This window comes from Myodes glareolus, chromosome 5 (assembly GCF_982192425.1).
Source record: "Myodes glareolus chromosome 5, mMyoGla1.1, whole genome shotgun sequence".
Lineage (NCBI taxonomy): Eukaryota > Metazoa > Chordata > Mammalia > Rodentia > Cricetidae > Myodes > Myodes glareolus.
Window position 1 is genome coordinate 49,987,515 of NC_142030.1, and position 26,769 is coordinate 50,014,283.

A 26,769-nucleotide genomic window follows, 5' to 3' on the forward strand; every position below is an offset into this window, starting at 1 on the left:
CAGACACTGGTGAAGTTTCAGTGAGGAGGGCAATGAGTCTCAAGCTTAAGCCTTCACCAGCATTTCCTTGGACGATGTGAAAGGCCCATCCCCAGAGTTTGCGATTTGGGAGGTCTGGGCTGAAGCCTAGTAACTTGCATTCCTACCAAGGTCATGGTGCATGTTGCTTCTGCTACTTAGTTATGGAGTCACGTATAAGAGACCCCTATAGTCCTTGATGCTATCATACTTTAGCAAACCTCAATATAAAGGCTTATAGTGCCGGACAATATCCTAATATTGGGTCTTTGTGAGGAGAGGTGAGTTCCCTGCAAGAAGGAAGGATTAAGATACCCTTCACGTATATAGCCCATGCCCATAACTTTCTAGAAATAGCTGTCCTGGTAGACAGAAAGCCACCCCTAAGATAGACGTGTGTAACAAGATGCTGGGATGTTTTCAAGCATGCTGGACATGGGCACACAGCTGATTTTGTTGTTTTCCTGTTTAAAAGTAATGCCATGAAATGGCGGCAACAGTTCGGTGATTGTTTGCCACCACCCACACCAAGCAGGTCACAACCGCCTGTAACTCCGGCTTTGAGGGATTTGGGGCTCTCTGCTGGCCTCTACAGACACCCTTTGTCCACAGACACACACGCGTGCGCGTGCACACACACACACACAGTTCTTTGTGGGTGTCTGCATATACACCTATACGCATAAGGGCCCCCCCCACCCCGTCTCTTGCGAGCCAGCTGTATCCCACGGCAGACCTCTTCTGAGACGGGCCTCTTCTGCTCGTTGTCTTTAGCATGTGTACGTAGGAGAGGGTGTGGGAGAAAGAAGCACAAGGAAACAAATGTTCTTAGAAGAACTGCAAAGAGCCTCTCATTAGAGAAGCAAATTAAAATATTTCAATCCCCGGGCTATTTTCTTTAAATACACCAAATTGCATCAGCTCTTGATAGAAAACTAAAGTGCAGTCTTTATAAAATTATCTTTTTTTTCTTTAAAAAAAAGTACTGATGTATTTCACTTGTGCTATAAGCATAAAAAGAAAAACATGCTAAATATTATTTCTTTATCACTAAAGAGGCTTTTTGGGGGGGGGATAAGAAACCCAGGTGTAAACCTGAAGGATTATTTTAATAATCTTCAGCATTCTAGATTTACCGACATCAAGTGTAACATCAATTTTGTTTTATTAGGTTTTCTAGTCTCCTTCCCTGCCCTGACTTCCGTCATTCTCCCACCCTCTGAGAAACCTCAGATATTCAGTTCTGACCCCTTCAGACAGAAGGTGCCGTTGAGTCCGAGCTTCCGCAAGTGGGGCAGTAGGGTCCATTTTTAGCAGGTGATGTTGAACGAGCATACATTCCAGAAACCTCACCAGCCTTACTTTTCCATGAAAAGCTTGCCGACTTTGAAATATGCTGGTATATCAGAATTTGAGGGACTTGCCTTTTCAACCTTGGATGGCATCTTGAGCTTGGCTCTTTGTCCTCCTAAATCCGAGATTATTTCGGACCATTCTCCCACTGTGCGTTATATAATGTCTGCAAAGTACAGAAGCAGGATGGTGAGGCAGGCAGGAGCCAGACTAGAAAAGCCCTCCGTGTTCCCCAGAGCTGCTAATCTTCTTGTAAGCCTTCTCCCCTACCTCTCGCCCCCACAAGGATCCAGCAGAGGGGAGCTTCATATTTACAGGAAGCTATTTATTGATTTAGCAATTCAGTCAAGGAATGGGGTTAGGGTTTTACTCTTAGCAGTTCAAGTATGCCTGTTGGTGTAAGTCAGAGTGACTATGTTAGTGTTGCTGCAAAGTGCCCACTCTGTCTCTGCCTATTGACTCTCTCTAAAAGTAATGTGTATTCGTCGGGAAAGGGGCAGAGCAAATGCCGTGTGTTTCTCATGTGTGGCAGAGAAACATTTCTCATGTATGCATTCCAAAGTTCCTGATCCACAGTGGCTGAGGTTCTGGGCTCATTATCTCAACCATGACACCTGACTTCCTAATTCACAAACTCAGCCCCTGCCCAGAGTTTATTTCTCTGCCCGAAAACAAAAGTCTAATAAGGAAAGACAATGTCTCCCAGTGATCCTGTATATAATAAGCAGATTAATAGGTCAAACCCAGGCTTGAGTCATGAGAAATTTGTCGTTGTCTAGGTATATATTCATTACTTACTTACTCAAGTCCTGCTGTGTCTTAAACTTGATGTTTAAGTCTGCAGCTGGGAATAAGAGGCGTCCGTTCCCTACCCTTGCAGAACCTTCATTTAACACAGAAGACAGATGCTGAATTAATAATTTAATGTTTAAAGAAACCTCTAAAAGGAACTGGTAACAATGGAGTGGTAGGCAGAATTACAAGAGTGACCCCTGATAACTCTTTCTCTCACACGGACCTCACTGCTTTGCTTGCGGGTAGAACCGGTAAATGTTAGCTATCGATCTCTTGAGTGTGTTCAGTTTTATGGCCCAGTCATCCCGATGATCCTGGTCTAATTATAGGAATCATTTAAAAGCAACATGTTTTCTTCAGCTGTGACCACAAGGAATGTCTGAGGAATGCCAGTCTTAGGAGGGATATCAGGCAGAATCCCTAGAGAGTACAGGAGCCATGAGATGAATGCCAGGGGCCTCCAGATCCTGAGTGGGTGTGGTCTCTGGCTGACACACTCATTGTATAACACGCTGCACTCTCCTCGCTCCTGAGCAAAGTTGAAAGTGAGTTCTTCCAAAGTAAGTGTCAGCCCTGGCTATCACCTGAACTCAACCCCGCCAGGTTTCCATGGGTTGCCCAAAAAACATATACTGAATTGCTGACCTCCTGTTCCCTGAGGGTGTATCTGTTGTCATGAGAAGAAGGTTCTCTGCAGATTTATTAAAGCTAGGATGAGGTGTTAGGATAGAACCTCAATCTAGCATGAACAGTGCCCATGTGAGAAGACTGATTTTGATGCAGACACGAAGGAGGGAAATATCACATGAAGATGCCGAGACACCAACGTGGGCGGAGGCATGTGAAGTGTAGACGGGATTAACACTATGTTGCCACAAGGCTAGTACCTAAGGTGACTGGATTCTGGGAGTGCCAGAGTATCTGGGATGGTATTTCGAGAGACTTTGCAGGTAGAATGCTTTGGTGATGTACTGGTGACTATAGCCACCTTCCCACCCCTCTCATGATCTCTAAGTTGTATTTCAAATCTCCAGCATTTACAGAGAATGAGTTTCTGTTAATAGCAACCTAGTTTGTGGTCCTTTGTTCCGGCCGCCTTAGGATACTAACATCGAACATCAAACACAGGGGACCAGAGGAGGTCATCCAGACTTCTGGTCTCAGAACTAGGATGTGAGAAGGAGTCGATTTAAGCCCCTGATTTTAAGGTATTTGTCATGTGGAATATAGGACCGTTAACGGGGAAGAGTACAAGTGTCCCGCGCTTTTCTGCAAATCCTCACACCCGATACAGGGTGCGCTTCCCATATCGGACCATGAGTCTGGATCAATATCCTAGGAGTTGAAAACAGACACACGACACACAGAGAGACCAGATCATTTGCCCAAAGGATAAATGTCAACTTTAGCACATGTAGGCTTATATACTTGGAGGCAAGAGGACGAGAGCCCCCTCCCACCTGGGAGTGAGAAGAGGGGTGTTGGCTGCATGGTGCCAGCCGGAGCCTCCATGTAGGGGGTATCAAGCTGGGAACCCTGACAGACAGATGGGAGGAGATTTAGGGCGCCTGTGAGGACCTTCTTAGCAGGTGAAATTATCATAGCAATGACAGAAACAAGGCTTTGAACTAATTCCCTCCAGCTGGCAGAATGAGCAGGGGAAGCTGGTTAGCGTAAACAATTCTTGCATCCTGTGCTTTGGCCTCCAGGAACAGGGAAGACAGGGCCCTACATTCAAGAGGTGGTTGTACAACAGCGGTGATTCAGATGACAGAGACACGTGAGTAGTAGCTACATAACAAGAAAGGAGGAGTGAAAATTGGTCCAAACAGGGAACTGAGCATGTTAAGTTCCGAAGGCAGCAGAGAGATAACCATGTGCGCATAATTCAACTATTCTGGCTTTTATCCTTCAAATGATACCACTTTCAAGGGCAGGCCTATACAAGGTGACGTCAGTCTTACAAAGCTCATGTTGTAGTAAGAGGCATTCCAGCACGCAGACTAAGAAACAGTTACCGTTATTATATGGGCTTTGAAGAGACCCACATGGAACTGAGACAGAAGCCCGCTGGATGTTGCATGGGATATTGAACATGGAAGCAAGAATGGAGTAATGGTCTGGAGAGGGGGAGCTGCTATGAGCCTTCCCTTTTAGGTTTTGGGAAGATTTGTCTCCTATAAAAATGCATAGTCACCATGATTTGCCATCATTTCCACATTCTGTATAGTAGCTGCCTCTGCTTTCTTGTTGAGGCTAGCACATAAAATTCTGGACTAACTTAATACAGGATTGTATTCCTGGGATAGTGATTCTGGCCTGATCCCTGAACCATCTACACCACAGACAGCCATTGTTTCTCTCACTACAGTCTACATATGTGTGCACATGTGTCTGCGTACACATGCACGCTTCAGGGCACCTTAAGACCACTTCCTTTCGATGACCCATTGAAAGCACTCACAGCACAGGAAACCCATGAGGAGTCCAGGAGAGTTCATTGGACAGCATCCCTGTAATCTCCCAGGGAAGCCACAGGGCGTTTCTTTCTTCAAAGGTAGCGTGTGATGCACAAGCAGAATATGGCTAAACAGGGCTCACACACGCCTTTATCTATAGGGTTTTCTTCACGTGGGGATGGAGTGCCCATGTGACAGATGTTCGGTGGTCAGTGTCAGGATCAGTTCTCCCTTAATTCTGTGGTTATGTTGGGGCAAATACTCTGGCATGGCTCAAGCTCCAGATTCTTCCTCACCCCAAACTTGGAGGGATGGTTCACCGTCTCCTTGGAATACGAAAAGCTTAAGTATCTCAGACCTTCTTAATGAGCCCTTTCATGGACCTCAGAGAGAAAGCGGGAGCAGATTGTCATTGAAGATTATCGTCTTGAAGTTCTAGCCAAAACAATAAAAATAATTTTGTAATGCCTTTTTATATTTCTTGATGCAGTGGTTTAGACAATATAAATTCACACTGAAAAAAAAAACGTGAATGTGTTTGAGAACATTCCCCCACTTAATGCTGATAATTTACATCTATTCAACTGAGCAGATAGAAGCATACAGTTCACTGCATGCTGGCAAATGTGTGCACTCACACAGAGTCCGTGCTTCCTTCAAGATGGAGACTATTTTGACCTCTCAACCAAGTTCTCACCCACCCTTTCCAAGCCAGCTTCTCCCCAGCCATTGACACCATTTCCTAAAGCTAATCGCTGTCCTTACTCCTTTCACCAAGAGTTAATTTTAGGAGCCAAAGAAGGAACTCAGTTGGCAATGTGCTTGATATTCAAGCATGCGGACCCACATAATAAACAAACAACAACAAAAAATGGCCATGGTAGCTTGTGACCTTGGTACTGGGGAAAGGAAGACAGGCAGAGCCTTGGGCTCACTGGCTGGCCTATTTAGAGAACTCCATGTCAGAGAGAGGCATGTCTCAAAAGGCAAGCTGGAGAGTATGGAGTGTACCCGAGGAACAACATGCAAAGTTGATCTCTGGTCTCTGTACCCACGTACATGTACCTGCATGAACACTCACATACGTATACATGCAAGACTTGACTAAAAATGATGTAAGATGGCCGTAAACTGGTGAGGTGCCGCTGTATTGTATGTGCCAGTCATTTGTTTCCTTTCCCTTGACCCTTAAGTAGTATAATTATTTGATTGTGCTTATAACACAGTTTATCCATTTTGCTTTTTATGGACATTTGAATGTTTCTAGTTTGGCTCTATAGAATAAAGTTACGGTGTGTGTTCGTATGCAAGTTCTTGGCGAACATATTTAAAAACAAAACAGTGGGTTTCATTGTGACATTTTCATACATGAGAATAACATACTTTGATCAGGATCATCCCTTGTTTGCCCTGCATATTCTCCCTCCTCCTCCCCCAATGCCTTTTTTATAATAGCCACTCATTCTTTTTCCTGCTTATTTTTAGTCTGTTGTATTCATGTGTGGTGTGGGGTGGGCGGGTGTGGAGGGGGTGCAAGCATGTATAAGTGTGTTTCATGCCTGCAGAGGCCAGAGGAGGCTGTCACGTGTCCTGTTTTGTCATTCACCTTATGACCTTGAAACAGTCTCTCACTGAATGGGGAGCTAGGCTGGCAGCTAGACAGTCCTGGTGATCCTTCCATCTCTTCCCTCACAGAGTGCCATGACTTGAGGCACAAAACCACACTGAACTTGCCCTGTGGGAGCCTGAGATGTGAACTGAGGTCCTCATGCCTGTGCAGAAATTGTCATTAACCACTACATCATTTCTCAAACCCCACAAGTATTTTTTTCTATATTACACGGATGAGAAAACAATACTTTTCAATTTTAAGTCTAGCTTCCTTAAAATGTTTTCCACTTCTGTCTTTTTCCTGAAAATGGCATTTTCTCCTCTAGGATTTCTTCCACTGTGCATATGGACAAAATTTTCTTGTTTGTTTTGTTTTGTTTCCATTTTTTTTTTTTGTTTCTTTCTTTGTTTGTTTGGTTTTTGGTTTGGTTTGATTTTGGTTTTTCGAGACAGGGTTTCTCTGTTGCTTTGGAGCCTGTCCTGGAACTAGCTCTTGTAGACCAAGCTGGCCTCGAACTCACAGAGATCCGCCTGCCTCTGCCTCCTGAGTGCTGGGATTAAAGGCATGCGCCACAACTGCCTGGCTCAGACAAGGTTTTCTTTATCCACACACCTGTTGGTGGCCGCTGAACTCATTCTATGTCTTGACTTTTATCAAGCACCATGGTAAATACAAGTTCATTTTTGTGGTGTGATGGCTTTTCCCTTCTTCTTCATCTTGAACTGATAGATCTTAATCACATGATATTTCAATTTAGTTTGTTCTAAGGAGCCTCCCTGTTGATACCCACAGTGACTGCCCTAATTTCCAGTCCTACCGTCAGTGAGTGAGCGTTTTAAGAGTTCCTTTCCCCTTCTCATCCTTGCCAGCATTTTATCTGTATAGGCATCTTATGGGGGTAAGTTATAATGTCAGTATAGTTCCGATTTGAATTTTTCTGATGATGGAGATAGTTAGCATATTTATGCATGGTTAGCCATTTGTATTTTCCGGGAACTTGCTTTTTGAGACTCAGTCTTGCCACATAGCCACGACCAGCCTGGAATTGTCTAATGTAGTCCAAGCTCATTCAAGCTCATGGTAATACTTTTGCCTTGGCCTCCCGAGTCCTGGGATTATAGACATAAACAACTACACTCTGCTTTGTAATTAATTTTCCAAAGTGTCTATGGAGGTTTTTGCTGACTTATTGACTGCATCATTTGTTCTCCTGTTATTTTACTTTAGGTATTTACATATTTTGTACATTAATCCTGTTAAAGTAATAGGTGAAAAAGATTTTTTCCTCCAATATTATAGCCTGTGTCTCAATTTTTAAATGCTTTTTCTCTGGTAGCCTCAAAGATTCAGACTTTGCATTAAGGTCTCTGATCCTTATTGGACTGATTTTTTTTTTTTTACAGGATGAGTTACAGAGATCTAATTGTATGCTTCCACATTGAAATTGCTAGTTTTTCCATGGACCATTTGTTAAAGAGGTTGTATTTTCTCCAATATGTGTTTCTTAGCACTTTTGCTAAGAATCATATGGAAGTAACAGCATGCACTTATTTCTGGATTCCTTACTTCATTGGTCTGCATATCTGTTTCTGTGCCAGAATTGTGCTATTTTGGATACTATGGCTCAGTAGTGTAATTTGAAGTATTTTGATGCCTTCAGCGCTGTTCTTTCTATGCAGGACCTCACGTTGGCTCCTCAGGTTTGGATGTCTTTTTCAAAGCCTTCCTTTGGTGTTTATAGGTTTTATTACAGAGACCTTCACTTTTCATGTTGAGATTTATTCCTAGGTTGTTCTTATTTTCCTGATATTTTTCTCAGCCTACTGGCAGGTAAAAATTAAAAAAAAAGAAAAACTACTGATTTGTCTATGTTGCTGAGTTGTCAGTAATATAAATTGGTGCAGCCACTGTCCAGTCATGGTGGAGTATCTGGCTTACATCATCTGCAAATAGGGTTAACTTGACTTCTTTTATCCCTATTTGTATACTATTTTTTTTCTTTTGCTGTATTCCTGTGGCTAAAAATTCAGACATTACACTGAATAAGAATTGTGGTCTTTGTTTCATTTCTATTGCTGTGATAAAGACCATGACCAAACGCAATTTTGAGAAAAAAGAGTTTATTTCAGCTTGCAGCTTATAGTCTGTTTCAGCTTGTATGAAGGAAAGCCATGGCAGGAACTCAAGGCAGAAACTGAAATAGATATGGAGAAGTGCCACTTCCTGACCTTCCTCTCCCTGTCTTGCTCAGGGTGCTTTGTCATATAACCCTGGACCACTTACCTGGGAGAAGCACCATCCATCATGAGCTCTGCTGGTCCACATCAATCATTAGTCAAGAAAATGGCCCCAGACAGTTGCCTGCATGCCGTCTGATGCAGACAATTCCTTAACTGGCATCCCCTCTTCTGGATGAGTCTGGCTCTTGTTAAGTTGACAAACAACTAACCAACACAAAGGGTGACAATCATTATCCCATGTCAATTCTGAATTTAGAGAACAAGTTTTCAGCTTTCCCATTTTGGTATGATGTTTGTTATAAATGGCTTTTGTTCTGTTCAGATATGATCCTTCTATCTTAGTCTGTTTACAGATTTCATCATGGAGATTTTGCCTTTTCTGCATTCATTGAGATGATCATGTGATTTTATTGTTGATTCTCTTAATGGCATCATATGTTTAGTGATTTGTGCATGTTCAACCATTCTTGCATCCCTGGCATGAAATCAACTTGATCATGGTATATGATCTTCTTAACCTGTTGTTGAACTAATTTCATGATTCATTTTTTTGTGTATGCTCATCAGAGATATTTTTGTTTTTGTTTGTGCCCTTTTGGGGGACTTGAATAGCCAGATTTTCAAGGAGATACACTAATAACCCCTGTTCATCATTGATTGATTTTACAGTTTCATTGGTCTTTGTTTCATTGGTCTTTGTGTTATTCTTTTATATTCATCTTAAATTTTAATGCTGGTATTTATGATTCATCTCCATCCTCTGGATTTTGGATTGATTTGTTCTCATTTTTTTAAGGCCTTGAGATCTATCTAACATGAAAGATATATTCAAAATCTCTCTTATTTTTGATTATAGTCATCAATAACTATAAAGTTAAGAAGATATTCTAAGAACTACCTCATTCTGTCCTATTAACTCTGCTGTGTTTCCATTTTCACTTTCTAGGATTTTTACCCACACACACACACTTCTTCAAATACCTACCAATAATTCAAAAATTTATTATTAAATCAGAGGTAGTGGTACATGCTTATAATCCTAATAACCAAGAGGATAAAGAATGAAGGTGACCATGAGTTTAAGGCACTCTTAGAATAAGGTACAGGCCAGCTTGGGATCCAGACAGAGACATTGTCTCAAAACAAAATGATTATTGTTCTGTCTGAAAGTGTTTTAATTGTTTCTAAAGTTTCCCTTGACGTTAATTTTTTTGCTTCATTCCATTTTGTTCTGTGTAACATAAAGAGCCGGCTTGTTGGGGTTTCTATCCCGCCCGGTACCCCACAGCCGGCAAGTTCCAAAGAAAATCACACGAATCTATGTTAGGTTATAAGCTGATTGGCCCATTAGGTCAGGCTACTTATTAGTTCTTGTAACTTATATTAATCCATTATCATTATCTATGTTAGCCACACGGCTCAGTACCTTTCTCAGTGTGACAGCTCACATGTTGCCTCTTCGGTGATCTGGGCAGGAATGGCGGAGGGAGCTTCCTCCTCCCTAGCCTTCTCCTATTCTCATTGCCCCGCCTCTACTTCCTGTCTGATTGACCTGCCTATACTTCCTGCCTGGCCAATCAGCGTTTTATTAAAATACATGATTGACAGAATACAGACAATTCTCCTGCACCAGTTCTGATAGGATATGAAAAATCATTTCTTTTTATTGTACGTGGTAAGATATGTTTTAATGGTATATAATAGGATGTGTTTTAGACATAGTTCCATGAGCAACAAACTCTGCTAGAAAGAGGGGACATTCTGTGTTACATGTTTTCCATTGCCTGTAAGCATGGCTTTTTGAGGTCTAGCCTCTGCATAAAATTGGGAGTGTTCCATGTGCCAGCCCTCTTTCTCTGAATATCAATATTAAAGAGAAAATAAGCTGTACCCTTTCTAGGTCTTTGACCTGAATTTCACTACATATAATGTTTGTATAACTTTCTTTGTGATATTTCACTCCGGCCGCACTGAAATGTATGATAGGTGCCGGCAGGAACCTTGTGACAGTACTTGCTATGCTTCATGGAAAGGGACAATGGAGTAGTGACTTACATATCCAAGGGAACAAACTTGTGTGCCATCTTGCCAAGATGTCTTCTTAGTATAGTGTGACTGTTTTTCTGTTGCTTGCCAAGGGTTCTGGCAAGCAATGACACGCTGCACACCATCAAGTTCTGCTGAGTACAGCCTGTGTTTCTGCTCTCTTCTGGCGAGGCCACTTTCTTTCCTGTGACTCTCCCTCTTTGCCTTTTTGTACCGCTCCCTTCTGGCCCACTGCCTGGCCATGGCAGGCTCAGCACTGAAATGCTACTTCTTACCGTTTGTTCAGGTAACCAGAGTGAGTATCTCATAGTCCACATAGTATTACATTTCAGTGCATCCCTTCAGCCACCAATCCTGGGGAGTTATTGTCTTCTTGCTGTTCTGATTCTCAGGTGCTCAGAAGACAGAAGAATAAAGCTCCTTGCTTCTAGTCTAGCATCTTAGCTCCTCCTATTTTATTTCTCGTTGACAAATAGATGGGGTGAAGTACTCTCTTCTAATGTAGCAGAGGGAAATCTCACAATCATGCAGAGCGGCCAAACATTTTCATCTTCTAGAAAAGCCTGAGACATACAGTTCAGTCACATCCTCTCCAGCATTGGACAACTATCTTCTCCCTTACTCCGGTGTCTGTGTACTGATGTCTTATAGTCATTACATTTTCATTTTCCTAATGACTAGTGATGAAGATGCGTGTTGCCCATCCATCCCTCTCTGTAAAGTGCCTGTTTAAGCCTTTCCCATATTTTACACATTGAATTGCTTGACTTTTTATTATTGTTTTATAAGAACATTTCAGCTTTCCCTGAAAAGATTCTGATACAATAGGGTCCTCTCTACTCTATAACTCTGATACAGACATGTTCAAGGTCTAGTATATTAGTTGGTATGTTAGTAATTTGCTAAGACTGCTGGTGTAATTTGGCAGTGATAAGTTGCATTTCTTTTTGTAACCTAAAGCCTTTCCTGAAAGTGATTTATGTTGCCAAGGGAGCCATTAGATGAATGGCGCCCAGTGGGTGCTTTTCTTTTGTCTGCACGTACTCTGAATTTTACCATTACACTTTAGCTAGAACATTCTCTAGAGTTGGACAATCAGATGTACGCTGAATACCAAGTATTATCATAGTTATTAAAGAGACTTCAGGTTGCCTTACAGGTTGGCTATCCTGCATCATATTTCATCCCTCCCAGAGGAAAATGTGGTCCTGAACTTAGAATTCCACATATAATCTGCATACCTTTCTAGTAAAGTTGCTTTGAAATCTTGCACCGTGAGTTAATGTTTCTGTGTAACAGTTTATGGAGCAGACAGCTTTCCTGACCCAAATGCTGTCTTTTGCTTCATGGTTCCTTGCACCTTCAGGCAGATTCACAGTGTGAACCAAGTAAGCTATCTGCTTAAGGGCCTTTGTTTACCCTCAGAGGAAGAGATTAAGTAAACAATTCCATACAGTTATTTAGTAAATCCTGGTATTTTTTTCTTTAAAGGGAAGTCTAGGTATGTAATTTGTTTTGACCCATGGTTCATGGATATAGAGGGTTGTAGTTCTAAATCAGGACGTTCAAGGTATAAGAAAGTTTTTGCAAGCTTATAAATCTGAAAACATGCCAATACACTTCCTCTCTCCAGAGGTGATTGGATTCCTTAGTAAGATAGCGTGTAGGTTTCATCATCTACGAAAACAGTAATTGGTGTGGTTTCCTTTAGGGAGCATGTACAGGAGTTTCCTTCTTCCTTGGGAAAGAATTGGTAATCGATGTTCGATGTCCACTGTCCCTCAAAGAGAACAGACATTTGGACTGGGGATTTATCAGTTAGTAAGGAACTTGTCATGCAAACTTGAGGGCCAGACTTGAATCCCTAGAAGCCATACCTGAATCCCCGAATTCCTACAATAACATGGGAGCAGAGCTAGGAGAAACCCCAAAGCAGTCCGGCTAACATGGTGCACTGCAGTGAACAACAAAGAGACCCAACTATGGCATACATATGGCACAAACATGGCCCACATGGTATACACACACACACACACACATGTGCACACGCATGCACAGAATTTATTTTTTTTCAACATTGTGTATTTGACTTTTCAAGATAAAAAGTTCTAGGTATGCCAGAATGTCAACCCCTCAAATAATGCAGCATCTATGAAGCAGCTGATCTTCCTAATGTTTGGAGAGACCCACTGATAACCTTTAGGCTTCCCATGTACAGGAATGGAGTAACTTAAATTCCAGAGGAGAAGGGTGTTCAGATCCTTGGAGACTCCAAATGACCTTTTGCTATGATTTGGATCTTCAATGTTCAACAGGGATCTATGTAGTAAAGGCTTATTCCTCAGGGCTGGGAAATCATGGTGCCATCTTTAAGAGGTGGGACCTAGAGGGAGGTCACCAGGCTTTGGGGCATTCTTCTGATTGGTTCGTGAGATTCCAGGCCCTTTCTCTGTTCGTCTTTCATGCCCAGGCCATGAGGTAAGTGGTTTGCATCACCACATCCTCTCATCACGAGCTGCCACAGGTCCAAAGTCCCAGGGTCATACGGTCCTGGGAAACACTGTGAGCAGAAATGAACATTGCTTCTTTATAAGGTCATTATCTAGGGTGTGTTATAGATATGCAGCTTGACTCCGGGGACCTTGCCGGCCTTTGTGTTTATCTTAGATGATTTTGTGTAATTTCCCTGTGGTTGATGACTGGAAAATTACAGCCAGATCCTTCACTGCATCCACCATGGGGGTGGGAACGTTTTGGTGGGGAAGCTGGAGGAAGGTTTGACCTTCACCAGGCTCTCACTGCTGGTGATTCCCGTTCTTTGCTGCCAAGAACAAGAGAGATTTGAGAGCTGGGAGCTTAGGTCAAGGCTCTGGCTTGTGAAAGAAGCATGGACTGTCTCAGCTGTGCTTGTAAACCCCACTTGCAACTGTGAAAATGTGACACTTCTTTAATGGCTTCTGCAAAGACCATGGGTCATTCTTACTCAGGGCTCTGGGGGAGTGAGGGGGAGGCTTTCTTAGTCTAACCAGTTGCTTTTTACTTTTTACATTTCTATCAAAGGGACATGCTTCTTTCTCACCCTGGAGCAATGTGCTTGTTATTAATAGTCCTAAGACGTTTTTCTTTCTCCCCCCTCCCCATTTCTTTCTTCCTTCCTTTGGAACCTGTCCTGGAACTCGCTCTGTAGAACAGACTGGCCTCGAACTCACAGAGATACGCCTACCTCTGCCTCCCGAGTGCTGGGATTAAAGGTGTGCCACCACTGCTGGGCCCTTCTTTCTTTTCTTTTCTCTTAAAATCTTCTACAATTGTATTCATAGTATATTCAGAAATGACTCACTTGAATGTAAGTCCCACCATGGGAAGCAGAGATTAATGAAGTGTATCCTCTTTTGTAAGCAAATTTGAAGATGATTGGGAAGTGGGAGATAACTTTGTGTCCCACATACAGCCATGTCCTTAGGAAATACATCCACAGCTTGCTGTCAGGGTTTCTTTGTCCTAAAGAGACATAACTGGGATGGGAGAGAGTTTTTGTTACAATCTATACATTCTGAAACACATAACAGTTTTTAAATCAGCCTTTTGGCTGCCATGTATTTATTATAAATTACAAGGATTCACAGAGAGAAAGGGCCAGAGTGCCTATCTTGTAGAGGGTAATTTGGAGCTTTTTAAAATTACTGGATGATGAGGTGGTTCAGCAGATGAAATGAGTGGGCACCAGAGTTCAGGTCACCAGAACCTTCTTAAAAACTGGCTGGGCGCGGCAGCCTACCTGTCATTCTAGAGCTCAGAAGGCAGAGACAATGGATCCCCTGAGGCGATCTGACACCTACATTAGCCCTTATTGGCAGCTTCTGAAAAAAGTGAGAGGATCTGCCTCAATAAATAGAATGGAAAGAGGACTAGGAAGACTTCTCATGTCAGCCTGGTGCCTCCATGTAGACATGCATGACCCAAACACTTGCACACATATACACATCTACATATGCATGTGAAGATCACACACACACACACACACACACACACACACACACACACAGACACATACCAGTCATTTCCCACAGGCGTGGATCTATCTTTCAGCTTACAGTGGGAAATGACATGAACACTCAACCCTAAGTATTTTTGGCCTTCTGTTCCCCATACGATACAATAAGGCTAACGTGGGGGTTTGGAGCTCTCCCATGTCTATGGCGATGTAGAGAATGTTTGCGTTATTACTGTCTCTCCTTTTTTTCCTGCCACCTGCTCACTTGGACAGCACAGGGACCTGGGCCTGGAGAGTCAAGAGGACAAGGGAAAAGGAAAGAGGGCAATGAGAGGAAACAGTGCACGGGCTCATAGGATCACATGATCACAGGGTGATACAGTATCCTTTTCTTGAAAGTCGGCATTTGTTTACTTTGTTTTTCAATGGGTGCAACAGCAGAAGCAGGTGTGCAGTGACCAGTCTCTGAGATACCAGAAAGGAATGGGGGGACACGTCTAGCTTCTTCATGTATCCAGTGGTTTCCATTTGAACAGTATCATAGCAAATGGAGCCACAGAAAATCACCCAGATCTCCAAGCGTGCACCTGTGTCATCTGCACCGAGATCAGAGAGTGGGGTGGGGTGGCTCCTGCACTCCAGGAGACCCTCTGCCCCCTCTCTGTGAGCTACTCCACCACAGATTGCCATTATCCAGACTGTAAGTCCATAGATACCTTGGACTGCCTTGTACTCTATATAAATGAACTCAGTATGCGGTCTCTGTACCTGGCTGCTTTTTCTCACTGTTCTGTGTGTTTTATCTGCAGTGTTGCATGTAATAGCAGCTGACTGTGGCTCTTTGAGCCAGATAGTCCATTGGCTAGTATAGTCTTTCACCAGTTCCATTGCTGAAGAATATTTTGGTTGTTTCTGTAACAGGACTGTCAACATTCACATCCCCTGGATCTAATTTATGAACACCTGTTAGCATGTATTTGTCTATATGATTTATCTCCATTGACCTCAGGACTATAGCCCCAGGCCTCAGGAGGCTGGAGTAAGAGAGTCCTGAGGTCAAGGCCAGCACAGGGAGTATAGGGAGATAGCCCTGCTTCAAAGCCAAACCCAAACAGAAAAGGAAGCAATTGTCCTAACAAAAGTCAAAGAAACAAAAATGCAGGTTTTTTTTTTTTAAAGTCTTGTGTTTGTTAAAGGGCAGGGCATAAACATTTTCAGGTTTCTCTTGGCTGACTAGTCTCTAAGGGTGGGACTGCCAGGGAGGAGGAGGCTGTAAAATGTACATCTTTACACAACCCTCAACGTTGAGCTCCGTCTTAAAAATGTTAAAATTTGCCGAGTGATTCATTCCATCAACTAATTGCTTTGATCTTTAAAGTCCCCAAACAGTTGAAAGAAACAGAAAGTGGGAACTCCCTGTGCTCACACAGACAGATTCTCTGTGGAGACAGCACCCTGAGATCTGGAGCACCCAGCTAGCTCCAAGAACAAACCTCTTGTACTTACACAATATATGACTGTAAGTCTGAGAGCCACAGTAGTTCAGGTTCTCTGTAACTTCTGCCTGTGATTTAATAAGACACTCTGGGAAGTTATAAACCCATGCTGAAATGTGCTGTATAGGCGAGACACACATACACACACACACACATGACACATGCACATTCACTCACATGCTTGTGTGCACAAAGAACTTATGTTTTCTAAAACACAAAATAGCTCAATAACTCTTTATATTGTTTCTTTGTACATGCATATGTGCAAGTCTGTGTGTAGGCTTGTGTGCGTGTGTATCTGTGTGTATGTGTGTGTGTGTGTGTATGTATGTTGGATATGTGTGCATGTCCGTATGTGTATGCAGATAATGTGTGTGAGTGAATGTATGGATCCACAAGACAACCTCAGGTATCATTCTTTTCCCCACCATCTGCACTGTTGTTTGAAAGAGATTTTCTCATTGGCCTGAATGTCACCCAGCAGGCTAGACTGGATAGCCAGACAGTCCCAGAGAGCCTCCTGCCCCCTCAGCACTGGAATTCAAGGGCCTACACCCTGCTCTTAACTTGCATTCTGGGGGATCAGACTAGGTCCTCATGCTTCTACGACAGACACTTTACCAACTTGGCTATCACACCAGCCCTGATTTTATTTTAAAATGATGATACTGTGGGCCTACTGACTTAGACCCCTCGTTAGACCTGATCTCGTCTATTTCATTTGACATATTTATGGAAGCTGCAACATATTTTAATGGCATTTGTGGGTTGTATTTTGCTTCTGTTTCATGTCTAGATCAGCTTGTCTTGCAAATATTGTTCATTGTGAAAAACAATTTGCTTTACAGGGCCGGGGGAATGCGACGCAAGTGCTTCTTTTGTGTGTCTGTCCATTATTCCACCGCACACGCAAGTTTAGTTTGGTTGCAACTCTTGCCTGTCGCCATAACATAGCTTTTACTACAAGATTAATACACATTTATTTACTATAAATTATATACAGAGATAAGAGACATGTTCTAGTATTGTGGCCTTTTGATGAAATAAAACGCCCCTTTAGTCTATTTATTCATTTATTCGATTAAAAGAGATTGAATTCTTTGTTGTTTTGACAACAGACAATGCATTGGAGATTTGGTGGCCAGCAAAGCATGGCCGCTGCCAGGAAGTGGCTTCCAATCAAATGGAATAGAAAGGCAAGAAAGGGAAGTGAGTTCATAGAAAGTGCAAGCCCAGGGGGACCCAAAAGGCTTAATGGAGTGTGGCTCAGACACCCCTGACCGAAATCCATCCTCTCCTCTATTACTGGGCTTTTTTTTTTCTTCCTGAAATAAGTCCATTTACTTTCTACAGAGAAATCAGAGTGTCAGGAAGATACTTGGAAGGCTTAGCATGCATATGGAAATTCAACATACATATGTAAATCGGTTGTTAAAGAAGCATTCTTTTGCCTGAGGCATAGGGTGCTCTTGCAGATGCCAAGGTGAAGAATCCAGCCATTGTCATAACTCAGTAAGGGATCCAGTATGAGTTTCTTAAAAGAGCCTGTGTTCCTTTCCAGCACTCACTTGCTCCTGTGAGTGACCTGCCAAACAACAACCTTGGCTGGTAGAAAGCATTCTAAGCAAAAAGAAGGACAGAGAGAGAAGGACACCTGAGGATTGTTACTTGTGAGGACAAGAATACACCACCATCTACACAGCATATGTGGCTCCAGAGAGTGGACGCCATTCATCTGGTGCCTGGAAAAGGACCCTGCACAGATATAAGAAGCAGAGACTTGATGCTTGATTACCTGTTAGCATAGATTCCAAATAGCAAAAGTTTGCGTGAACTCATTAGCTAGCAGGAAGGAATTGTCTCTAGATCAAGTCTGCAGAGGGATGGCTTCTAGGTTCAGATTTTCAGTCCTGACACTCCCTGGCCAGTTGTTAATCATGGGCATACTAGCTGAACAGGCTAAGTTTGGTGCTTCACTGCTAAAGGTCAATTTGCACAAGTAGCTTTGAGAAAATAACATTTATCTGATGACGCCAATCAAATTTCGTTCATTTTATATAAAATGTTGGTACACAAAAAAGTGTGTGCAGTACCTGTGAACCACAACTCTGACCATCATGACAAGACATCCCTAAAGGTGCCATAATGGCACTTATATCTCGGCAGTAACCAATGCTGCCTACGGTGTTTAAGACTCGCCCAACAGGAGGGATATCACACCTGGCATTGGGAACCCAGGTAATGTGGGGCTAGCAAAATCATGAATCTTAGGGAAGAACCTACTCCTGCCACTTTTATAAAGCAGTCTAACTGTACTCTAAATGCTTACCCTTATGCTCACAGTTAGGTACAGCTCTCATTCCACCATCAAAGGAGGGGTGTGTGTGTGTGTATGTGTGTGTGTGTGTGTGTGTGTGTGTGTGACAGACTGAAACCATTAAGGTGGTGGTGGTACACCCCTTTAAACCCAGCACTCTGGAGGCAAAGGGAGGCAGATCTCTGTGAGTTTGAGGCCAGCGTTGTCTACACAGTGATCTCCATAACAGCCAGGTCTGTTAAACAGAGTAACTCTGTCAAGGAAGGAAGAAAGAAAGGGAGAGAGGGAGGGAGGGAGGAAGGAAGAAAGTAAAAGACTCACAGAAATCTACAATTTGTCAAAATACACCTACCTGTGTGATGTCTAGCCCTAATTGGTATATCTACAAGACAACCCCTAAATCCAAGGGGAACGTCCTGGAAGGGGGGCAGAAAAATTCTAAGTAACAGAGGACCAAGAAATCTGCTGTGAGATTGTGTCTCCTAGAAATGATAGGGAGTTACAGTCATGACACCTCAACAATATGGCTGCCTAAGCAAGACCTGAACAAAGAAGACATCAAAAGACGTGGAAGGGAGAGATCGCATGGCCTGACCCCTAGACAGAGAACGACAGGGAATTAATGACGAGAGGGAGGGAGAGAGAGAGAGAGAAAGAGAGAGAGAGAGAGAAACACTAGTCTTCCCCAGGGATAACCCCCCCCCCCTGTTTGGTTGTGCAACTATAAGTTATCCACCCTAAAAACAAATATGACTAACACTAAAGATACTCAATAGGTTGTATTTATATATTTACTTGTTTTACAGAAAATATAAAATTGATAATGAGAAAGAGGCAATGAATTTGAGAGGGAACAGGGAGAAGGTGCATGGGAGATACTGGAGGGAGGAAGGTGATGGGGTAAATGATGCCATTATATTTTAATACAAAAGAATTTAAAGTGCATTTCCATATGAATTTTAGGATTGCTTTTTCTAGTTTGGTGCAAAATGTGATTAGAATTTTGATGCAGATGAGATGGAATTTATAACTGGCTTTCAATTATATGCCAACCTATGGGTAATGGAACATCTTCCCATCTTCTTCATCATAGAAGTCTTTTACAACTTTGGACAGGATTTATCTTAAGTATTTTATTTTTTGGAACTTTTTTGAAGGGCATTTTATTTATTTTCAGCAGGTTTTTTTTAATTGGTACATATGAAAGTTACTGATCTTTGTTTGCTTGCTTGGTTGCTTGCTCTGTATCCTGTTGACATCAGATCTTAGAGTTTTATGGTAGAGCCTTAAGGGTGTTGTACTTGTGTGGCTGGTTGTTTAGTTGGCCTGGTGTGCACTCAGAATGTTAAATTGCCATTTAACCTGGTGCTGATGGCCTTAGACTTCTGATTCTTCTGTTCAACTTACCAATGCTTGGCTTACAGTGTTTGCCGTCACACCTAGTTTGTGTAGGACTGGGAATGAAACTCTACTGGTGTCTGGATCTTTTTCTCTTTAAGGCTATAATTAATTTGGTGAAATTGTGACATCCAGGAACACTCCAGCCCCTGGAGAGCGTTTTTATGAAGAGGTGGTGGACCTCAGTGAGGCTTTGATGGGTAGGCTGTATTCTGGTAACCCTTACTAGCGAATAGCCTTTGAACGTCTCTGATGGGGTCATGCGGGGGCACTAAGTGTTCTCATGAGAAGGAATCGCCCAGCAGCAGCAGCTACTACACAGTCTGCACCGAAGCCTCGTCAAAACACCGACTTGTATTTTTATTTTAGGAAACAGGATTGCCTCATAAGATGAGTGGGTGGGATTCGTGGAGAAAAAGAGAACAATTAGATAAGATGTTAGACTACTCTTTCAGTTAAACATTACCAACATTGCAGAGAGTTGGAGATGGCTCTGTCAAATGGGCTTTGCATCCAACACTTGAAGCAATGTGTGTGATTGAGTTCAGTTTTCGCTGGAGCATTAACATTCTGAAAGTTTGGCAAAAGCTAAGAACCTGCCCACTGCTCTGAAAAGAGGTCACGTGAACTCGCCTCTCCATCTCACTGTGTCGTGAGTCCTAGGTAAGCCAAGGGCTGATTTCTGAGCAGAGCACAGCTTCACAAACTATAGACACTGTTTTATAATTCTAGAGCTGGGCCTGCCCCAGCCCCCCAACACACACAGATGACTTCAGACTGGATTTCAGGCCTTTGATTTAGAGGAGAAGCCAGCTCCGTTTGAGCCCTTCCTTTGTGTGACACTGTTAGGTAGCCAGAGAATGGAAGAAATCATAGGGTACTCACTATTGAGAATAGGAAGTGCCAGGTCACCAAAACCCTTAAGAGTTTAGCACGACCTCACAACAGAGTTGTCCACTTTCTGCCACTTAGCGTGCTGAATTCTATTCAGAACTCTGTTTCATGTGACTCCTGGATGTCTTGGTCTTGTTATTACTTTACTGTCAAATGGAGGATTGGGAAAGACTAGGATCTTGGTAAGAACCAGGCAGAGTGATGAAGTTGATAAGCTATGTCCCATAGCTGTCTTCCCCATGTGGCGGATAGACACGCTTGGAAAAGCTGCCGCTTGTTAACTAAATTTCAACAATAGTGACGTTTTGATATCACAATAACATAATCCTTTTTCTGGTAGTTTCTGTGCTCATTATAAATTGATGGTTGCATCAGGTGTCCATCTGAATAAAACCCCTGGATTATTTAACTGTAGATAGAATCATTCTTGTCTTTCTGAGGTCACTATGGCCTGGAGTGTTCAATAAATTTGCCTGTTATGAGTCCCCGCCCTTACAATTTTTTTCTTACTACATTTCTCCAATGCCTATTAGAGCCTGCAGGGACAATAGAGGAAGCGTCTTTATGTTGCATGAACCAGAGGTCCCCGAAGGTAGAGGCTTGTTCAGCACCATCCAACAACCTAGCAGCAGAAATGGGTACTACTACAGCTCCATTCAGAAAAACAGACAAGTCATTGAAAGTCACTTGAAAGTGATCTTGGATTCAAAGATCATTTGTGGCTCAGGATGAGAAGATGGCTGTGTGATGGCCCGTGTTCAGACCCCCCCCACCCAGAACCCACATAAAGCTTGGTATAGTAGTCCATACCTGCAATCCCAGCATTTGTGTGGTGAGATGGGAGGCAGAAATGGGAAAATTCCAGAAACTCTAGGTACAGGAAGCCTGGCATGCACAGCAGCAAACTACACTCAGTATCACACAAGGTGGACAATGAGGACTGACACCCAAGGTTGTTCTCTGACCGTCATACATGTGCCATGGCACATGTATACTGATGCACACACACATACACCATTTTTAATGAAATAAAAAATTAAACAGTATTTGTAGATTATCTGGCTCCATCATAGCAACTACAGCAAAAATGAAAATCAGTGTTTCTCGGTAGAGTACAGTTATATGTATTTACAATGAGGATGCAGATAGGCAATTAAAGAAATGCCCACAATGCATTTATAGTCTGATGCGTGGGTCTTGCTAATACCACAGCTCATTTCAGAGTCTTCACATCGTCTCACACAGCAGGCGCCGCCTAAGCTATGGAAACTCATTTCTCTTTTCATGGGCCCATTGATCATCACAGTGGGATTAGACAAGTGACAGCTCCATTAATTAACAGCTAGGAAAGATTAGATAGTTCTGTGTGCCTGGCACAGTGTTAAAGGCAGATGACGGGATACAGAGTTTCTGGGTGCTACATTAAATTGGTAGTGGTGACATTTAAGCTGAAATTTAAAAGGTAGCTGAAACAGTTACATGAAGATGGGAGAGATGGCGTTCCAGGTGTACCAGTACAATGGAATAACCTCCTACAGGCCAGCTCTGAGACTGATAGCTTGAGGCCAAAAAAGAAGGCAAGGACCACATCACAGGATGACTAAGCAATTTGATACTGGGGGATTTGGTGGTGGTTGTTTTGAGACAGAGACTCATTCCCTTGCCACAGGCTAACCTAAAACCTGTGGCCATTCGCCTGGGAATCTCCCTGAGCCAGCAGCATCAGTCTGGATCTCTTCTAAGTGCTATGGCTTCTGGGTTGGCTCATTTTCTTGGTTTTAGTGATGCTGGGGACCTAACTTGGGATTTTGCGCATGCTAGACAAATACTTTAAGCTAACTGCAGGGAGAAGGCATTGGGAGCTTTAGGCAAGGAAGCCAGCATGCTTTGATTTTCTTTGTAAGCATTTCTCACAGCTAGGGTACAGTGGAAGAAAGAGGGGAAAATAGAATATCATAGAAGAAACAGCAAGCCATCAGCCAAAGGTTGTGTCATGGGCTCCAGGGGCAGCAGCATGTTTGAGGAGAGGTGGATGGACCCGTGTTATTTTTAGCAGTGCACACAACAGAATCTGACAGTAGATTAAATGAGGGGAACAGAAAATGAGAAACTAAAAATAAGGCTTGCCAACTTCGGTTTGCAGCAGAGTGCAGGGCAGTATTGCTGACCGAGATAAGAGAGGAAGACACTTGGAATGAGAAAGTTCAGAAAATGTATCAAGCTGTTTGAGGTGAGATACACTTGACTCTAACATCCATACGGTAATTCCACCAAACACTACATCTTGAGTCTAGACCTCAGTGGTATGGCAAGCCCAGAGATGGGATTTTGAACATGTCTTACATAGAAAGAGGCATTGGATGAGAACATAGAAAAGGAGGAAGGGTATTGAGACAGTACAAGGCTATTCCAAAAGTTGGCATCCAATGGAAGAGGAGGCATGGACAGGGTTACTGAGGAAGAAGGCCAGGGAATTTGGAGGACACTAGCAGGAGACTGAAGTGCTTTGGGGGGTGAGGGAAATTGTAACACAGAAGAGGTAGGTGACTGGGTGCTGTCAAGTACACAAAGAATAGTGTGACGTCCCTGCAACTGACTGAGCATAGGAACCTATGGACTTGAAAATTGCTAGTTCAAGCAGTTGGGCTGTTGCTCTTTCCCTGTTTGGTTGTTTATTTATTTGTTTATTTTTTGCTGTTTCCATTCTTAGCCCATCTAATCCCCATTCCTTGGAACTGGCTCTTGGAAATGGACACCCCACTTTTCTCATGAGGTGATCTGTCTCTGCTGTGATTTTTATTCCATCTGGAAACACACAGAAGGATCATGAAGATACTCAAAACTGACTAGATAAGACACTGTTGTGCCCTAAAACACCGACAGGAATAACATATAGAACACCTTCTTGACAAAATCCCACATGAAGATATGAACTCAAGAAGAGGCCCTTTGACATTTATAGTGGCTAGTGAAAAAATTCACTGTGGCAAAAATACAATTCTTGAAATCACCATACATAAAATCTCATTGGTGATTCAAATTCAAATATTTCTGAAAGTGTCTTTATTTTACCTATTTACATTTTTATTTTATTATACTGGGTTTCCTGAACCCATCTTCATGCAAGTGTAATGTATAAGAAACCTGCTCTCCTCATGTCCCACTGTGTTCTTGTGAGTCTCCTTCTCCAATATTCCTGCTTTTGCATTCATGGTACCTGTACATACAGGATTATGTCTCATATGAAATCTAGGGCTCAAAATGTAAGAAAACATGCAATGTTTATCCTTCTGAGCCTGGATTAAGTCATTTATATGAAGGTCTCCAGTTGTATCTATTATCCTGCAAATGACATCATATCATTCTTTATTTTGTACTTATATGTTAATTTTCTATGTGTACGTTTGTGTGTGTGTGTGTGAGTGTGTGTGTGTGTGCATGCACATGTGCTATAGTATATATGTGGCAGTCAGAGAAGAGCTTATGGGAGTCAATTCTGTCCCTCTATGTGGGTTCCAGGGATTCCACTCAGGTCACCAGGCTTGGTGACAATCGCCTTTACCTGCTGAGCCATGAGACTGGCTGAAATTCATAATTCTTGATGTCTGAAAATACAGTATATATAAAAATCATATTTTCATTCTTGTGTTAATAGACCTAAAAAAAAGAACTGAGCCTGCTCCTGTGGGGAACAATGATAAAATAAAAATACAGTAAATTAGAAATGATTCGATTGTACGAGGTAGAAATTCAATTAAAAAATTAAGCTCCTTAATGACATTTACCCACGAAAAACATGCCTTGATGAAGAATCTGCAGTGTTTATTTAAATATGATCAACAATTGTAATCCCGACATTGATGGCAGTCAAGTGGTAGGGAGCAAAACCTGGGGACCTATTTCCTGTCCAAGTGCATTGAGTGCCCTGTGCTAGATTCCCTAGAGGGTCCAGAACAGAGGAGCCTGGGGAGGCAGGCTTCCCTGCCTCCCTGCCTTCCTTGTCTTGAATTGCTAATAGCTTCCTGTATGGCAGCCTTTGCTGCCTGCTAAGGCAAAGTGTAGGGAGGAAACACTTATCCCGACAACACTTTCAGTAGAAATTTGAGTCCCTGGTCTGAGCAAAGAATTTCTAAATCAGCCTCATTAGTGTCAGAAGCAAGGTCTTTCTTACTGGAAACCATTCTCTCTGCACAGTTTTGTTTGTGTTCTGTGTTTATTGCATTTGGTCGAAATTGCTGGCAAGCCACAAAAGTGAATGGATAAATTGTATTTGGTATCACTTGAGATTAATACTAGTTAATGCTCAGCTTCTACGTTGATCTCTATACTTAGTAACAGGCACTGATGGCATCTAGTTGAATGACCTTTCTCAGCTTCCTTGTCTCTCTGATATTGCTTCTGTGATCCTAAGAGGGATCAATGAGATGCCCTCCACGGGACCATCAGGAGGACTATGAGAAACACCTCCAGTGCCCCATGCATACGCTTGGTATCCTGTTATCTCTCCTACTTCTGCTGAATTTCCTGTATCAGCATTTGACCACACACATTATACATTGTGGAGTTACTTGAGCTGTTTGGTCTGGAAGCCTTGTAGATGGAGCTTCTGTCCCACCCAGTCCCACAGCCATTCAGTCCCAAAGAAACGCATAGAAGCTTATAACGTTTATAGACTGTTTGGTCTATTAGCTCAGGATTATTATTAACTAGCTCTTCCAACTTAAATTAACCCGTAATTCTTGTCTATGTTAGCCATGTGACTTGATACCTTTTATCAGTGAGGCATTCTCATCTTGTTTCCTCTGTATCTGGCTGGTGACTGACTCTGCCTTTCCTCTTCCCAGAATTCTCCTAGTCTGGTTGTCCCACCTCTACTTCATGCCTGGCTACTGACCAATCAGCATTTCATTAAGCCATTATGAGTGACAAGTCTTTACAGTGTACAGGAGCATTTCCCACAGGGAGAACTGTTTAAGGTGAGGGCCAGGCTTCCTCCTTCATCACACTCCTTCCCTCTTCTAGATCAGCGGGGGAGAAAGGAAAGCTCCCAGGGAGAGAGTGGTCCCTGGGGTTTAAAATAGAAGGGTACCTGTGACCCCTTACTTAAAGAGAAAAGGAACAGGTAGCAAGTGGGATACTGAAGAGGGGAAGATGTGACACAAGGACTGAGGGTGTGGGCAGGTGAGTGTCAGACAGCCAAGTCTGGGCCAAGGGGAAGCAGCTCCAGTCTTCCCATCTCTGACCATGTGGTGCTTCTACATAAGGGCAATGGGCAGGGATATTGGTTGAGAAAAGGCCACAGCTCTGAACACTGGGGTGGGGGGAGTGAGAAAACAGACCAAGAGTAGGCAGCTTCAGAAGCCTGTAAGTAAATTTAGTTCTTAGATATGTCATTGGTGCAGATAAATACCTGCAGAAGAACAGACAACAGATCCAATCTTTCTACGAAGGGCATTCATCTTTAACTAGGACCTGAGAAATTCCACCTGGTACCATTGTAGTATCAACGTACATTTTAGAAACAAACCAACCTCAGTTTGAATTGTGCTTGCTCTCTGGCTGTGTGGCGAGACAATTGCTGAGCCACCCAGTCTCCATTTCATCTCTAAGAAAGAACACCAATAGGTTGTTTTTGTTAAATAAATAAGATGTTCCTTATAAAATGCCTGCTACCAAAAGAAATACCTAAGAAACGTTAGTAGGCTTGTTCTCTACATGAGTGGTTCTCAACAAGGGTATATTTTGATGCCCCTCCTTCATACCTTCTACGTTCACATGTGCACAGATGCGGTACATGTATGTGCACATGTCTATGGAGGCTGGAGAAAAATCTCAACTGTCATCCTCAGGAACATCATCTATCTTTTTTGAAACGGATACTCTTATTAGCCTGGAACTCATCAGTGAGGTCAGGCTGGCAACAAGCAAGCCTTCAGAATCCTCCTGTTTCTATCCTCCAGTACTGGGGTTGCAAGATTGTGACATCAGGCTTGGTATTATTACATGCATTCTGGAGATCAAACACAGGTCCTTGTCCTTACATGGCAAGTGTTCTATGGGTTGAGCTGTCAGTGTTGCTTCTTGATACTGATTCTTAACCCCGAGATTGCTAGACTTTGCTCACACCCAGTCAATGAGAGGTTTTTG

General features: G+C 42.7%; 1 protein-coding gene and 1 long non-coding RNA gene across 15 annotated transcripts in view; one reads left to right on the plus strand and one right to left on the minus strand.

Annotated features, from left to right (window-relative positions):
* The window catches only part of Cadps (calcium dependent secretion activator), a 433,680-nt gene that overhangs the window by 41,564 nt on the left and 365,347 nt on the right, over positions 1 to 26,769 (plus strand). The gene's annotated exons all lie outside the window — the stretch shown is intronic.
* On the minus strand, positions 1,186 to 26,552 carry LOC125391640 (uncharacterized). Of its 2 annotated transcripts, none has more exons than XR_007229198.3 (5): positions 26,385 to 26,552; positions 13,864 to 14,038; positions 4,922 to 5,060; positions 2,174 to 2,254; positions 1,186 to 1,537 (listed from the first exon to the last, which is right to left on the minus strand). It is a non-coding gene; the product is annotated as an uncharacterized LOC125391640 (long non-coding RNA). The 2 variants fall into 2 exon arrangements; XR_007229197.3 differs by having other exon boundaries at positions 2,170 to 2,254.